The sequence below is a fragment of the Camelus bactrianus genome, chromosome 17 (genome assembly GCF_048773025.1).
Source record: "Camelus bactrianus isolate YW-2024 breed Bactrian camel chromosome 17, ASM4877302v1, whole genome shotgun sequence".
Lineage (NCBI taxonomy): Eukaryota > Metazoa > Chordata > Mammalia > Artiodactyla > Camelidae > Camelus > Camelus bactrianus.
In genome coordinates, this window is record NC_133555.1 from 17237169 (window position 1) to 17254682 (window position 17514).

General features: G+C 42.4%; 1 long non-coding RNA gene across 1 annotated transcript in view; it reads right to left on the reverse strand.

Annotated features, from left to right (window-relative positions):
- Positions 1-205: 205 nt before the first annotated feature.
- Positions 206-17514, reverse strand: part of LOC105081429 (uncharacterized) — a 667267-nt gene continuing 649958 nt past the window's right edge. Inside the window, exons 16-18 of the long non-coding RNA XR_012499887.1 lie at positions 14432-14529; positions 1463-1564; positions 206-1177 (exon numbers count right to left, since the gene is read on the reverse strand). This is a non-coding gene — a long non-coding RNA (uncharacterized LOC105081429). The remainder of the gene's footprint in view (positions 1178-1462; positions 1565-14431; positions 14530-17514) is intronic.

The window sequence follows — 17514 nt, forward strand, 5'->3', positions numbered from 1 at the left end:
GAGGTGTCTACAAGGCCCCAGCTGAGATAGTGGACAATTATTTCATTAGACTGCAGTACAGGGAGGACTACTGTCTGCCTGACAAGTTCTGTGGGATTGTGAGCAGCCACCTTACCATGAACTTCTCCCCTCAGCCCTCTCTGTATAGGCTGCGTCCTCCAGGATGTATGTGGTCACATATGTGTTTTGACAACATTTTTCTTTCTTTCTTTTTTTTTTTTTTTTTACTGTGAAAGACAAAATGCACAAGACCCTCAAGGAAATCATTTTATTCAGTGCACTGCAATCAGGATAATGCTCTCAATCAGAAACATCTCAAAGAAAAGGAAGGAGCCATCGGGTCTTACAGAGACAAGCAAACAAGGGAGTTACCCCTAGTCTTATGGGAATCACGAGGAAGGATGGAGATGAGTCTTATCTGAGTCACTGAGGCAGGATGAAGGTAAGTCTTAGCTCAGAATAGGTGAGGTCCTAAGGCTGAGAGTGGTCCTTGAGGACAGCTCTTTCTCAGAACCCCAAAGGGTAGGGAGGAATTTTCAACTGTGTCTGGTTTTTTGGAGCACAAGACTCAGGCAAAGTTCAACACTGTCAGTCTTCCCTTTTGTTCAAGATGAATGAGTATAATTTGTCACTGAACATTTCAGAGGTGATCAAAAACAGGGTCTAGGAAATCGTGTCTTGAAGGATTCTTGTTTGCATTTCTTCAAACCCAGTTGAACCATCTGTTGAGAGGTGGTGGCAAACGTCAGTTTTCTTAGAGTTTGGAAATCAGGCATCTTAAAAGAGGAATGCATAAAATGAAGAAAAATTAATATAAAAGGTTGTATTCCAATAGAAAGCCAGGAATGGAACCATGAGGATAACTAGTTCACTGGATTCCGAGAACTCTGTGGAGGAAAATCTTCCGATTGTGCAGTTATGCATTTCTTGATGCCCTTGAGCTAGAACACTGATGCTCTGGGTGATGTTGTCCACAGCACTGGTTACCTCTAGTACAAGTGCATGCATGACTGGACTACCTTAATGGTCCAGACTGTTGACCAGAGAGAATTCAGGTCCTTGCACAAATGGCTGCATAAAGAGTCCTTTGAGGTTAATATCAAGTCTCTGGGCTTCAGCTTGCAGGACTTCTTTAGATTTTGGAGTGTGAGAGGGATCTGGGCAGTAGACTCTAGTTCTTGATGATGCCAAAGCAAAGGGAAGAAAAATTGGAAACACTAGTTTGGAGAACTGTAGCCAGATATCAAAGGAAATGGGAAGAACTGAAAATTTTGTATGGATTGACAATTTGAGCAAGGCAAAAACTGCAGTGCAATTTACAAGTAGGTACCAACAGAGATAAGATTTCTAGAACCCATTAATCTGTTTGAAGAAATCACCAAATAGTCCGGCCATGAAACCAAAAGAAGTCAGCACCTGAAATCAAGCAAGTACTCAAAGAGAATAAAAATCACATCCTTACCTTGTTGCCAAGGGGTAAGTGTCCAGAGGACAAGATCAGGAATCGGACTCAATGTTGGCTCCCCAGTTCGCCAGCCAGGGAAGGACTGCCTGTGCTACCTAGCTGGAAAAAGCAGAAATCTAAAGATGAGGTCTAATCCTACCCAAGCCACATCCCCAAACTGAAAGACAAAACACACAGGCCAAATCAGGAGATGATTCTATTCAGGCTATTACAATAGGGAGAACTTATTAATGAGGACAATTTCCAAGAAAAGAAGTGAGTCGAAGGTTTGAGAGAGGCAGGTAAACAAGAAACAAGGAGTCTTCTGGGAGTCAGGAGGAAGAATGGAGACAGATCTTATTTGGGAGGCAAGATAGAGGTTGGTGTTTTCTTGGAATATGGGAAAGCAGGGTAGTCCTTTGCGTTTAGCTGTTTCTCAGAATGCAAAGGAATAGCCGAGGTGTTGGTGGGGCTGTATGGAACTCTCAGCCATCATCTCCGCTTTGGGGAGCTCAGACTCAGATCAAGATCAACACTGTCTCCATTTTTCAAAGCGTTACTTCAATATTTACATTAACAGGAACATACACATGACTACTCAGGGAACAAACAATTGGTATGTAGTAGACTAGGTACAGTGTTAGGTCTAACCACTAGTCTAATACTTGACCTTCCCCAAGTGTTCTCCAGCTTTTTCTTGGACTCTTTTATTGACAAGGAAACCCATGTACCTGAGGAGGCAACTGATTCTACTTTGACTCACCTCTGTTACAAAGGTTTTGGGTTTTTTTCCCCCTCTCAATTTTGAAAATAACTTTTATCTACATGTCAGTTCTAACCACTGGGAAGTATACAATATTAGACCATAGAAACATTATCAATATGATACTGGAAAATACAAAATTTAGTTGGAAAACTATGATTGATTCCTATTTTTAAAAACCCTGCTCAGACTTCATAGTAGACACTTTGAAATTGCTAGCAAAATGGTAGCAATTTGGATTAATTAGCAAAAAGGTAATTTACAATTAATGAAAATTCTGAATTAGAGAATACAGTATTTAAAAGAAACTCTGGTTTATTACTTTCCACCACATTCTGTGACTCAAATTCACTAAGGGAACTTGCCTAGAAGATCATCTTAGGAGACCTACTTTAATAAGAATTACTTATAATTAGCATAATAATTTCATATGCAAATAGTACTTCTAAAGTACTTTAAATTTACTCTTAAGTATTTTATACATTGCCATTTGCAGTCTTATTTACACCTTTAATTTGAGCTTTCTATGAAGAATGACTTTTCCCTAATGAAGAGTCAACTTAAAGCCAGCTCCACAAACTCTGAGCTAGCAAACCCAAATCAATGAGATTTTACTTCATATATGTTAAATAGTACTATATATAACAAAAATACTGATTCTTAGTGATGTACAATTATAATAAAACTCTACTCCTATTTAAATTCTGTAGTGTTTATATATACATGATTTATGGTAGGTTGGGAAAGAAACTAACTTATTGCAAGTAATTGGATGTGAAAGGCTTTAAAATTCATACTGTAACTGCCGGTACTATATACCGTATATCTTCATCTGGTACTTTTAAAGAAATAGCACTTTTGAACACTATTTTCAGAAAATAGTTCTGCGATGCCCAAAATCTTAGCTCATCTGTAGAATCAATAGGAGAAAACTGTAACCAACAGCACATTAATAGGTCTTTAAAACAAATATAAACTAAAATGAAAAAAATACGTGTTTCCCCAAATTTACATCTAAAGGGTGAAAAAATATGCAAAATAGTTTCTAACTTTAGCTACCTGGGACACTATCTTTAATTTAACTCTGAGAGAAAATGCTTTGGACTGCTTTGAGGTTTAAATCCCCCCCCCCCCCCGTTTGGCAAGCATCATGGGCCACAATTTTAAAATCTGATTCTCAATCTACCTTTTGCAGTTTCCAACTCTCCCATCTATCTCTCGGGGCTTGCAGGCTGTGTTTACGTTATGCCAAAGAGCTGAAGCAAAAGTGGAATTCCAATTCATCACCCAGATGTTTCCAAACTCCATGGAGCCGTATTTGGAATTGTATATATAAAATATCCCTATAATTTATTAATTTTTCTTCCCCACCTGGATGTTTTGGCATCAAGTCACTTTATGTCTGGCAACTCCTGGGAATTTCATATGAAGGCCTGGGATGGGGGTTTCTTGCTCATCAGTCTGCTTTCATCTTGAAGTCCAGCCAGATTGGTGGGGGCGGGAGGGGCCAGACATTCCCCAAATGCCCGATGCTTAGAATTCAGGTATTTTTTTTTAAGAAGAGTGGGAATGCAAAACCAGGATCAGTAAAAAGTATGCTTACTGCTCCTGAATAGTGATCAAGATAGAAAGCTAATTTGCTTTTCATTACTTAAAAATAAAATGTGTATGCGTAAGTGTATACATGGTATACGTGTGTGTGTGTACATATACATATGGTGTCACTTTTGTCATCAGAATAAAAAAGTTCCTTCTTCTTAAAAGAAGTTAATAAGGTAGTTCTCGTCTTGGAGCTAGAAGCTCCAAGAAATTCGAGTCTGCTTCATTCCTTTCACAGATAAATAAACTATGGCCGAGACAGGTGAGGTGACTTCTCCAGGCGGGCAGAGTGCACTGAAAAGGAACTGAGACCAGAACCCAGGTCCAAACAAGCCGTGCACGGAATGTTGACGCGGTAGGTTTCTTTATTTTGCCACTGGGAACAACTATTAGGATAAATAAGGCTTTTATTACTTTAAATGCCAAATCATATCAGGATAATTCTCATATCGAAATGGGCTTAGAAAGCTTTCATGTTGTTTAAATGATACAAGCACTGAATCAAATCCTGCCTTTGGACTGTCACATGTCATTTATACTAGGGTCACATGGCAGTTAATAGGAACCTAGCCTCTGAGCCTCAGTTTCTCCTTCTGATAAACCAGAAGACGAATACCAGCCTCACAGAGTGGATGCAGAGGTGAACCAAATGTGTGTAAAGTCCCTGCCCTGGCACAAAGTTAAGTATTGAATAAATGGTCACGTGATGATGGTGACCTGTAAATTTCACCCTGGAAGGGACAGTAATGTTTCCATGAACATCTAGACGGAAGACCAAAGTGTAGGCTATCAATCTTCCACCACAGCAAAGTATGCAGTATCACACAGATTTGCTGAATAATGTGTCACATCTGGAAGAAACCAGCTCATGAATCATAGAAGAAGCTGCTGTGGTTAAAAAAAAACAAAAACATAAGCTCAACCGTGATAAAGAAATTGCTTTTACAATGCGGTGCAAGAGTGAGGTTTTTGTTTTTTTTTTTTAAATATACGAAGTTAGTATTCAAAAGACCTTTGCTAGACCTTGAGAGACTGCTTCTAACGCTGACAAAAAAAAAAAAAAAAAATGCACATTGCACCAAACAATCTAAGCTAACCAACCCACCAAAACTCTTCTGTCCTGGAGTAGAAATACAGTACATGGCACTAACAAGGCATTAGCACTGTACCCATATGTCTAATCACTGAACCCTAAGATCGTTTTGCAATCTCTTTCAGCTGCATCTTCTTAAGCAGCTGACCTACCGACTGTCTTTTATGAGAAAGTTAAAAATCATCCCCTTCTAGGTGAAGTGATGAAATGTCTATGCCGGGCAGAGGAGACTTTTTGTGAAAAGATCTCATCTGTCCTACAACGTAGCAGATGCTTGCCATTTAGGGGGGAATATATCTAGAGACCATTGCAAATACAATTTTGCTTAAAAACTGCAGTCAAGTACCACTGAAAAGATTTCAGAATGCCTTTGCATCCTTAGTAAGAATTTTGGCATTTGTGTAAAACAAAGTGTAAAGACAGTATTGTGCTATCATGATACTCATTCATGAATCAAGTGATGAGTTCTTGAACTCTAAGCTTGCTATACATAAAATTAATATTAGTACCTGTATTAGTCATACTGCTGCGTAACAAATCACCACAAACTTATAGCTTAAGCAACACACCTTTATCACCTCCCAGTTTCAGGCTGCAATCAAGGTGTCAGAGGAGGCTTGACTAGCAACAGTCTGCTTTCCTGTTCTGAGACTGTGGGGAGATTCAGTTCCTGGTGGTCGTAGGATTGAGAGCTTCATTTTTTTTTTCTGACTGTTTGTTGGAAGCCACACTCAGCAATTGGAGGCTGCCTACAGTTCCTTGTCACACGGGCTTCCCCAACAAGCCACTCATGGCAATGTGCTTCCTAGACAAACACAGCAAGCGAGCAAGCGACAGACATCCTAGCAAAGATGGGCACCGCAATCTTAATGCAATCACGTACATGTAAACACACGCAGCCCATCACCTTGGCTATATCCCACTGGTTAGAAGCAAGACACATCCCTTGCACACTCAAGAGGGGACTGCGCCAAAGTGTGAATAACCAGGGTGTGGGGCTGATGGGGGTCACCTTAAGAATCTGCCCATCACAGCATGTCTGCACAATTACAACTACCGGAATTACAGTATTTATCTCTTGAATAGTCAAAATTGCCAACGTTAATTCTGTCAATACCAGAGGCTTGCATTTGTGTAGCTCTGAGTGTCTATCCTGTAGAGTCAATCCACAACTTCTCTTGAGCAACAGCAGCCCCACCCTCCCAGAACTACAAATGGCTGGCCTATTGGTAGGCACACACACTCCCTCTTTTCTTCAAGATACTGTAGCGGGAGAGGATTTTCTGCTTGCTCCCTTCACTTGCCTTCTTATCCCTGCCATTTTCTTCCCCAGATCTGTGAGGGGAGCAAGTGCCCAAAGGCTGGGATATTCTTAGCTTAATAGCACACTAAAATGATGCTATGAGAGGTCATATGAGAGGTAAGAAAGCATAAACTTTGATACTCAAGTTTCCTCACAGCTAATTGAGTCCCTGGAAATGAGGAGGGATGGAAAATGCTAATGGGATGGTGAGCTATACAAGACGGATGATGCTTAAAGAGAGGAGAGCAACTTAATGGTACCCATGGACGTCGGGAGCAGGCTCATCTGATGTGCGACTTGATGAGGAAAGTGATGACCTGCCTTGCACCCTGCACCTTCCTCAGGACCTGCTCACAGGCGATGAGTTTGGCCTAGAGGTCTTGGGTATGTGGGCATCAGTAACGTTTAAAGTTCTAATTTCCCCCAAGTGAATGTGAGTAACAACTCCTTCTCCCTTAAAGGAACAAAGAAGGTTTGAACACGACATAGTTACAGCTGCACCCTAGATGATTTGGGAACATCCTTCAGGATGAGAGAAAACTCAGCCTCGTTACAAAGTCTCTTAATGTCCTCTCAGCAGAGAAAAAGACTCCTTGGGAGCAACTCTCACAGCAGAAGGAAGGTAAACTGTTTACATTTTCTCCGTGCCCTGCTCCCCTTGGAGCACAGCAAGTGCTATCTCGTTAGCAAAAACAAAGGAGTGGGTATCTTCTCTGCTCAGTACGTGGGGATTCAGACAGGCAGCGCGCATTAGTGTTAATGGGTGTTAGACGCGTAAAACCCAGCCCTTCAACATGATAATACATAATACACCCCTTAATTTTTAATTCACTCGGGTCTCAATTTTAAAGCATTTTCTTGTAGTTTGTCCTAATTATAATCATTTTTAATGACAGCTTAAAAATTTCATCCAACTGTCTTATCACATACGGTACTTAATTTCTCAAGTGAACAGTTTTACTGTACACCATTCTGGGAATTTTAAGAACTAAAACATAAAAGGAGAGAAAGTCCTTTGTATGGTGAAACTAGATGTTAATTGTTCTAATATACATAAAGAGACCAAAGCAGTTTCTTTGGAAGCGCGGGGCCGGCCTTCCCGCGGAGTTTACTCCCACCCCTTTCAAGGGAGATGCGCAAAACCCCAGGGAAAAACGAGAAGAAAAGGATTCCACTCCCCCTCCCGCTCCCCCCAACCCCGGTTTGGCTGGGTTCTGCCAAAAACCAGAACTGGGATTGAATATTCATCATATTCTACACGTTGAATAGATTGCCCTTGTTTGCTGAGAGCAAAGTGGAAACTTCCCAGTTAGAAAGAATCACAAGCAGACTCCCTCAGCCGACCAGCCTCGGCCAGGCTGTTTGTCGGGTCGTTTGAGGCACAAGGAGTTTTCTAACATCTGCTTGCCACTCTTTGGGTGAGTGGACTCCCTGGTATGTTCGCTAGCTTACTGGCACCTGGAAAAACAGCGGATCCCAGAGCTGTTACATGCTTCGCTGTCGTTAACCATGAGCCCCAGGTACGATGTAGGAGGGTCAGACACGCGCACACACACATACACACATACAGACATATTTTAAACCGACAAGAGAGAGCTGGGGGCCATCGTGTCTTCCCCATCTTCTGTGATGTTAACACGCCAGACCAGGGCTTCCTCCACTGTTTCCTGGGGTCCTTGATTTCACTGCCCTGATAAGTCTGACCTTCAGTGTTATCCTAAGGTCCTTGGACTGTGCTGTTCTCTCTGGCTCTGCTCTCTTCCTCCACAAACTGAGGTCTCTGCTCAAAGTGCTACCCTGCAAACAGGCTTCCCCTGACTGTGTTGGATCCATCTCCCCTATAAGCCTTACCCTTTTTACCCTTCTACAGACCCCTTGTTACCACCTGAAATTATGTTCAATGCTGTAAAGGGAAAATGCCCCCCGTTTTAGCAGCACAAGCCTAGAGGACACCACCGCTGAAGCGCCATGACCTTCACCTTGTGTGGCCCCAGTTCACCAGCCCTAGTGAGTCCTGGTCCAAGACTCTTCCCTCAACGCCAACAAAGGGCTTGTTTGGTCTTTGGACTATCACTTGTGAATAGCTCACCATTTACTTAGTTACTGTGTTTCTTCCACAGACTGTAAGCTTCACGAAAGCAGGCATTTTACTGTTCTACTTACTGCTGTGTTTAGAGCAGTGCCTGGCATGTGCCAAGCTCAGCGAGCCTGTGGAATGACTTTGTCTGTTGGATTGTGGACTGTCCTTACCTATGGTCTCAGCTGAGACACACCGATGGACCAGAGCAATTAAACCACACTCAAGCCTATTTCTAGGGTATAAAGGCAAGTGAGAACCGAGGAAAGGTTCTTTTTGAGATTTTGATACTATATAAATGACATAATTATTTGAACTGTCCATTTTCAATGTGATTTTGGGGGGAGGGGGTAAGCATTACATATATACAGAAAAGCGCCAAATTGTCAACGTATCACTGGATGCATTTTTACAAAGTGAGCACATCTCTGAGATCAGCACCCAGATCACGACACAGAACATTACCAGGATCCCAGAGCCCTTTGCTCCTCTGGACCCATTCGCCCCGAGTCACCAGAGTAACTGGGATGTTCTCCCCAGTGCAGATCAGTTCCCTAGGCCATGGCTGTATCGTAATTAGAACATATGGCTATTTAATATGCTAAATTAACTGCTGAGTTTGGAGGAAACTTTGCATCTTCTGCTTTTTTTTGTTAATATCCTAGGGCTCGAGTTTTGTTATGCTTCAGTCACAGATTTTTGGAGAAGCTGGAAATCTCCCGTGAATGCCTACCGAGCTGGCAGAAGTTTTCTGTGCTTCTCTCTGTCTCTAAGAAGCTGCACTGAGGGCTCTTTCTTTTCAGTTTAGTTGGGTCAGTCTGTTAGAGCAGGCAGATAGCTAGATATGAGCAGAGAAAGGGGGGTCCGGGCCAAATGACAGGAAACCATAAATCTTGTGAACAACGGGGGGGGGGGGGGTCCTTGGACAACCAGAGGAAAGCAAGAATCTCGGCACTGATAAGAGATCACACATTTTGGGATGACAAGTGTCCTGGAGGCAGGAAAAGAAAGGTGGGAAAATGGAGGCAGGAATCTCCAGTGTACCAATGTGACCCTTTGCTCATTATGCTATCATTACAATAAAATTAACCTTGTAGATAAGAAGTACCCGTCAGGCACCGAAGCCATCACACTTTGGATCAAAACTAAATAAGGACAAAAATCCCTCTTCCCCTCAGGAAGGTGGAGCTGGGATGAAAATCGGGGAATACAACCCCAAACCATCGCCTCCCCAGTGAACACTCCACCCATTCATTTTTATACCCTATGTAACCAACTTGCCAAAGAAACTCAGGGCAGCTGCTCACCTGAGTCTGCCCGCTTTCCCCCTGACAGTGTCCTACCTATTGCTTAATAAATCTTTACTTTACTTTCCTGAACTCCATGTCTTATCTCTGAATTCTTCCTGCAGTGAGACAAGAACTTAATTGCTAGCAACATCTTCTCAGATGACCACTAACTGGACTGGGGAAACTCCCCTTTATTTGTTGTGATTAACCCTGAGAACAATTCGAAAGAACACAGGAGAAACTCAAAAGCTGTGACATTTAAATTATTTAAGCTGTGCTACAGAACAAGCCACGCTCTACTCAATCTCCACACCATCTGTAAGGCAGGGGCTCATGACAGCCAGTGAGTACTGGAATCACTGAGCTACACTGAGGTGGGGTGGGATGCTGACTAAAAATGCACGTTCCTATGAATCATTTCCAAAGACCCAGATTTGGTGGTCCTGTGGGAGGTTTATTTCTATTAAGAACCTCGTGTGATTCTAAAGTAAGATGCTGTAAAGAGTGACTTGGGGACCTAGTTTCTTTGGTAGGACTTGGGCTGTGGTCAAAACAAACAAAAAAAAAAAACCAAAAAAAAAAAAACAAACCCCCACAATAAAAAGCAAAAACAAAACAAATCAAAACAAAACCCAATAACAACAATAAAAAAATTCCCCAATAAATGCTTTTAACTCTTCATCGGCAGGCAATTTCCTTTTCCTGTGAGAGAAACAACCACAATAACAGAGGCCCTACACACTCACACACAAACGAATTCTACACACCCACAACCATTTTAAGCTTAGCAACCACTTGCCAGCAGGCATTACCACAAGTTTTTATCAGGAGCGGGATATCAAAAGTGACATTTAGAGGGAAGTCTGCCTGGGGTTTGACCCTCTGTAGTTTGGGTACATCCAGATCTAACATAACTATTGGGAAAAAGCCGCACTTCCCCCCCATCAGTTTACTCCTGCCGGGCTCCTGTTCCAGATGGCAGGAAGGCACACACGCTATTTCCGTGCGTGTGGGTCTGTCTTCACTTCCTTTCGGGGAAGGCCCAGGTTTTTCTGGGTGGTGTGTACAGAGTTCATATTCAGCTATGTGTGTTCATTCCCCTGTGCACGGTTCATCGCTGCAGCGATGGTGGCCATGACCCTCTTTGAAACGGCTCTAGGGTTTGCAGTGTAATGATCAGAACCCAACGTTCGCCCAAATACGTTTACTCCCATCATGTGCCAGATGGAATGAAGCAGGCAGGCACAAACATTTCTCTCTCTCTTTTTTTTTTTTTTTGGATGCATCTCTCCCATCTATGTGCCTGTGCAGTCTGTTTTGACTTCTTTTTGAGAGAAAAAAAAAAAAAAACAGGTTTTTCCCATGTGTTTTATGCAGGGCCAATATTAAGACCAAGAGTGGAGCTCTCCCAATGGCACACATCAGTCTTCTGCTAGTACCAGCCACACCCCCCCCAACTCAAGCAGCCCCTGATACTGTTCCAGGGGTGCAGGTGGGTGGCAGAGCGGCTGTCCCTTCTTCTTTGGCCCAGCACACCCAGGGAGTGAAATCGAAAGCCACTGGCCACCCCGGCAGGTGAGCTCGTGACCACCAAGGCGGTGCACGAGAAAGCTAATCTCCCTTCTCCGGCGTGGCTGGGATGAGGGATTCCGTGGCCCTCCAAGCGGAAGGGGAAGTTGCACTCAGTGTAAATGCCTGCGGGTAAAAATCACCGCCAAATTAGTAGCTTCCAAATATCATTTTCAATAAAAACTTCACGATAAAAAGCATGTTAATACCCAATGGTTAGTGGTTTTTATGACGGTGTTAAACCATTTGTACTGAGGCTCTCCTGCTGGTGCCGTTCCCCTCGCCGAAGAAAGAAATTGGCTGTTCGTGCAACGTTGGTGCGCCTTCACTGTTGCTATAAAATCAGCCCCCAGGAGAATTTTAAGTCTTGAATTGCTTTTTAGCACAGACTAAGGAAGTAAAAGTTCTAAAACTGCCTGGTTACAGACAAATCACTTAAAAAGCCAGCTCTGTACTGGCAAAGTCTTGCTGCAGGAAATGTTTCAAAAGGCAGAAGATAACAATATGAAAGCTAAGTATTGTTATTTATTTAACAAACGAAGCCGGCTGTCATGGAAAACTAAGCCTCTGGGAGGAAACTCTTTAAGGTCATGTGAAATGCCAGATCCTTGTAACAGACGTCCTGCTATAACATGTGATGATGTTTACACACGTATGTCTTGGCTGCTGGACTTGTTTATAAATACACACACAGGCACATACACTCTATTCGATGAAAGTTCATTAATCCACTGCACGGTGATTCAAAATAGTACCTTTGGTGAAGCCTTTCTCCAGATGGCCAGAATCACTGCATCTTCCAATGAGAAATACAGACTAATCTAGGGTAGCAGAATTCAAATCTGATAGACCGAGAGGGAAACTAACCAGATTTTGTTGTACGTTACATACACCCAGTGTGCACAGTGTTTTTAAGAAATGGAGTGAGGCCGGATGGAAGGAGCCACTGTGGAAGGTGGGTGGCGTTCCAAAGGTGGGAGGACGTGACCTGATTTAAGTGTTGAGTGTTATCTATTCCTCTCACTGCAGGGTGAGCCCCTCCAGGACCGACACTGTGTGAATTCATCTTTCTCTTCCCGGTTCCTCGGCACCCATGGTGGTATTCTGCATCTAAACGTGTTCAATAAGCATTTCAGGTCAGAAAATAGATGTGGTGATATATTTTCTACTTCACTGGAAGGAGATTATTTCATTCCATTCATTGGCCAAGAATACAAAGATCATAATTCAACAAAATAATTCTATCAAACAAAATGAAACATCTAGGCTGGTTTTCATTGATTGGCAGTGAGATCCTCAGCCCAGAAATCCGCTTAAAAGTGGCCCAATGTAAGCCACCAGGCACTCTGCCGCATGCTGGAATGTTCCCTGGCTTACATGCCACGACCTTTGGGTTGGCCATCCACGCATATTCCAAACAACTTATCCTCCTCAAACGTAACAAAGAACTAGGGTGTTAAAATCCAGGGAAGACATTTGAGAAATGATAAACAACCCTGAGGATTTGAGTATTTATTCTAGGCTGCTTATGATGACATATTTTTATAACACTTGTCTGGGTGCCAGGTAATGGCAGGATGGAAAATTCACATTCCCCAAATAAGTGAAGGGTGTGTCACCCCAAACTGTTTCCATCTCTAGCAGACTCTCTGATAGCTGAAAAAGAGAGTTTAAAGGTGCAAGAGAGATTTAATTCCTCTCAAAATGTCTTTTAAGAACCTTATGTTCGGAGAAGCCTTCTTTTCCTCCCTTTTTCTTTCTCTTTCTTTCTTTCTTTCTTTTTTTTTTTACAGCCCACTCTCAGTGTTTGCTAATTTGTGATCTTTAGAAATGTCTAATGTGTTTTCAGGCCTTCTGTGTACCTTCAGTGAGAAAGGTTTCTCTGCTTAATTAATTTGCATTCTTTTTTTTTTTTTTTTTTGCCAGATAGGGTATTCTGTTAATTTTTTTTTTTTCCTCTAGGAAGCAAAGAAGGAACTGGAATCATTTTGCATTTCAGTTTTGGAACATTTCATTTGAGTAATTTGGGTATTAAGCTGATGAGAAGAGACATACAAATCAGATTCCTCTCAATTTTGTATGTCTGTGTTTCTGAAAGTCTTCACTGAAAGGTTAACTTAGTCTTTTTTTTTTTTTTTTGTTAGAGTAGGACTTGAAATTGGGATTCCAGCAGGAACCATGTATACCTTTTCAGTACACTGACACTTCTCATTGTAAAATAATCCATGTAAAGTTCCAAACACTATATAAGTTAGGGATGGTCATTACAAGATTTACCCAAGATGCTTGGATGGTTTCCTGTCAAGTAATTAAATTTACACATGCAAGTTAAAAGCTACCACTGAAAGAAAAACACAATTTGTGTAAAAACCAGGGCTGGGAAGTCGACCTTCCTGACTGAAAATTAGAATTCTCATAGCATGTGGAACTATCATACTTAACTTCACGCTGGTCAAGTAAGAGACTATTATTAGTGACAAGTAAAACCAGGAGATTTGCAATTATGACTTTGTCTAGTTAGGGGTTGAAAAGGGCAGACAATTTATGCCCAATACATCTGATTTTCTGCATTTTTGGATGTTAATAGTAAACTTGGCTTCCACATTTGCTGAAATTTGCATGAGGTCTGCCATAGCGCTCCAGAACAGAGTAAAAACTGCATTTCAATGACCAGAGCTAAGCTCATAACCTCCAAAGAACATGGAAAACAGGTTCCTTTGGGGGCTAAGGAAGATCATTTGAGTGTTTCTTAGAGATGTAGCACAAAAGAAGGCCATTTTCAGCCTTTTTTGAAGATCCAATACTGAGCATCTGAAGAAGACGTGGAGGTGTTTCAGGATGGACACAGGTGGACTGTGCCCATTTTGTGGGAATGTGACTTGCGTAGGCGCACTGGGCCCTCAACTCAGAAGGACCTGTAATTGTTCTGAGACTCTGTTGTCTCCACCTTGAAATTTTAAATCATTTTACCTTTGAATCTGTGCTTTGTAAGTGAAGTCCTACAAGATGACAGATCATGCGTGTGAACAGAGGAGGTAACGCGTAATACGTGTTCATCCTTCCTTGCCACCTTGTTTGCATATAACCTGCACGAAGCCCCTTGAACACAGGATTTTGGACGATCCATAGCGCATGGGGGTTGAGACTCAAAGTGCGTACGATGGGAACCTGTTAAGAAAGCCTAGAGATCCGCAGAGTATTGGTAGAACGTGGATGAATCAAGAAGTGAAATAAAAACAGGAGAGGTCATTTGGGGCAGTGTTTCTACTGCTCTGGTAAGAATGAAATACATACCCATACAAGAGCGATGAAAAACAAATTGTGTAACTGTAACGATTTCACGCATGAGTTGAATGTTCTTGCGTCTGCATTGAAGTCTAGCACTGGACAATCTGAAGATGAATGATAAAAATCATGCCAATATTTTACAGTTTTACTTTTTCGTAGAACAACATTAAATGGCAAATAAAAACCATGATGACAAGTTGAGAGAAAAAGGCCACGGGAGAAAGGAAAAAAACCCCACCACCACATTTTAGTGCCCATAATGGCACTTCACCTCTACTTTTTGAGCAAGAGGTCTTAACTTTCATTCCGCCCTGAGCCCTGTAAATTACGTATCTGGGGTTGATTAGGAAGACAGATACCATGTTAGCCATTTTGATGGAGACAATTTAATACGGGGAGTTAGATAAATACGTATTGATGGGCTAAATAGGCAAAAAGAGAACATGGAGGTAACTCAGATGGTAAATGTGGGCAACAGTCAGCACTCCAACGGCAGGGAGAACAGGGGGAGGAGCTGGGGTTATCAACGCCCAGAAGCTCAGAAGAGAAGCCTTGTAGAGCTGGGGCCCAGATGGCCAAGGAAGGGGCATTGACTGGCTGGTGCTGGTACCTTGAGAACTCAGAGGAGCAACCCCACAGAGACAGGACTCAGACCTCTGAGCAGGGGACAATGCTTCTTGTGCTGGTACCTCCGGTGGAGTGCACTGAGGCTGGTTCTAGAAACTGGATCAACACTGCTAGAGCCAGTTACTGTACAGGAATGGTCCATGGAAAAGGAGCAAGGCCCTCTCCTCCCTTCTGCCTTCCAAGTTACTTTTAGTGCTCCCCACCCTGGCCCATCTAGTACGGATTCAGCTGGGAAAGGAGAAACCTAGTCCGCAGAGTCCCCGTGCCAGCATCACAAAGCAGAGCATGGAAGGGTAGGATTGGGGCTGAGACACTTGCTTAATAACCAGCACATAAATGAACCACGTTGAAACCTCTAGGATATTAACCATTTGTTACAAAAGCTAAGTTTTCACTGGTGGCCATACACAACATTCATCCTGCCTGCATGACTTCTCTTCCTCATCACCAATTTGAAGGCTACCTGCTACTGTCCCTGTACTGAATAATCACATGAATCATACTTCTTTTATAATTTCTATATTCCCATGATTTTTTCTTAATCTAAAATCTATTAGCATCTCCACATTCCACTATTTACACATTATTTTATAATTGTTGCCTTAAATTGTCAGAAACGCTGACTCTCACGTTCGTGAGCGTGTACATCCATTTGTCCCCTAGGCGTTTCTAAGACTTAGATGAGATTCATGTTTTCATTTTTGTTTTCCTCGAATGTACATAGTAGGCATTTAATGAATGTCTATTAAACTCAAATAGGAAAATACGCCTTTAAGTGACAATCCTAAAGAAATTATGGACAGCAGAGTTGACATCTAATTCATTCTTCCTTAAAGGAAATTCCTGTTTGATGTATCTGAACAAACAACAGAAGTAGGGGTCAGAGGAAGCACAGAGAGAACAGGAAGCTACCTGCTTGAGATGAAAGGGTTTCCAGAAGGGTCCGCAGAGCTGAATTTTCAGCATTAGTGATTCGAACAAGGGAATAAAGAAGGAAAGGAAGGAAGAAAAGCAAGAAAGATAAAAGAATGGATTGCAAATTAAATCCATTTTTAATTTAAAAGAGACATGGAAATAAACAGAACTAAGAATTAGGGAATTCAATATTTTAAAATTATGAGCACAGTAGCCACAGTTCTTTTTAACGACATATTTCGAATCTCCTAGCTTTTAGAAGTTAACTACAACATAATTCCCCAAGAAGAAGGAAGATGGCAAAAACCAGGGTTCGGAGTCATCTTAAGCACCAGGGAGCACACACACATGTGATCTTAGTAACCGTTCCCAGCGTCCCTGGGCCCATTTCAGAGCATCGAGCAACCCTTTGCCCCTCAGAAAGTGAAACAAAGACAAGAAACTGCAGCACAGGACAGCGGTTAAGAGTTTAAGGTGGGAAATCGGACTGCCATTGAGTCAGACAGCTGGTGTCAAATATCTGCTTCCCCTCTTCCTAGCTGTGGGCCTTAGGCAACTTAGGGAAGGCTCCCGGGTGTGAGTCTAATAGTATCTCTTAGGTGGTTGGGAAGATTAAAGAAGCTACAGCATGGGAAACTCTTAGCACACGGTTTGGCAAGTAATAAACACTCAGTAAATGCTATGGACCGTACAAAGCAGCAGCCCTTTTGTCTAACCACCAGATGACATTTCCTTCCTTTTGGGGTTGCAGATTCCCCTATCAGGTGGTTATAAAGTTATCTGCTATCTCACGGTGGAGGGAGGCCTGCCTTCACATTTCAGTTTTATGAGTTTCCTGGCTGCCTGAGTGCTGGGAAACCCTTCATGTGCCCAACGTGCCAAACCCATCTCCCTGCAAACAAACAAAACGATGACAGTGTCCTGCTCCAAAAACAAAACAAATCCAGAGCCTGAGAACTAAGGCATTTCCACGGTAAAGAATAATGAGCGCACCGAGAATGTAATTTCTGCCACAGTCCAGGTGGCCTTCGAGGCAGGTGACAGCAGAGGCCAGGATGGTATTAACTTCATCAGAGTAGATAAGTCAGCGGGAGCTACTCAATCACTTGACAGAAGTCAATTCAGAAGGCATCTGAAATGCCTGGCTTTAAAGATAATCATGTTACGAATCAAAAAGGGGTCTTATGTTTGAGTCATGCCTTTCAAATGCAACAAATCATTATACCTGTCAAGATTTATGGACAGATGTATTTATGTTGACACTGGACCACTAATGCTTTGACAAATGAGGGGCCTTGACATACACAACAGATATGTCCAAGTCTATTTCCTGATTCAAAAAAAGGGATGCAGTAGAGAATGATGACAAGCTAGCGATGTGGGCTGGCCTGGCTCTGGGGGGCTTCTGCTGTCTGGCCACCCCCACTATGGCCCCTCGCCCATTACAGCAGGCCCAACGACGTTAAGCACAAAGGGCCCCTCTCGCCAATGAGTAAGACTAGAAATGGCTGATGTGAAAGTTGAATAAAGAATAGATTCCCCTGGAG